Below are 368 nucleotides of genomic sequence, written 5' to 3'. Positions count from 1 at the left end.
CATAATATATAGTGGATATTCATTTATTTCTGATTATAAAATAAATACAGTTAAAAGAAAAACTAAGTTGAAGAGCAGAATGATCTCACTTATATAAAACAATTATAAATAAACATATAGATATAAAATTTGTATATGCATATATAAAAATGTGGGCAAATATAAACCAAACTATTAACAGTGGGTATGTCTGAAAAGTGGGACGGGGTGTAGACTTTCACTTTTTAGTCTCTGAATTATTCATTATAAAAGCTAATACAGGTACTTACTTGTAATACAAGCACTATACATTTATTGTTTTAATTGAAGTATAGTTGATATACAATATTATATTGGTTTCAAGTACACAACAGAGTGGTTCAACAATT

This window comes from Manis javanica, chromosome 5 (genome assembly GCF_040802235.1).
Source record: "Manis javanica isolate MJ-LG chromosome 5, MJ_LKY, whole genome shotgun sequence".
Taxonomy (NCBI): Eukaryota; Metazoa; Chordata; class Mammalia; order Pholidota; family Manidae; genus Manis; species Manis javanica.
This window is presented reverse-complemented; position numbering follows the sequence as displayed.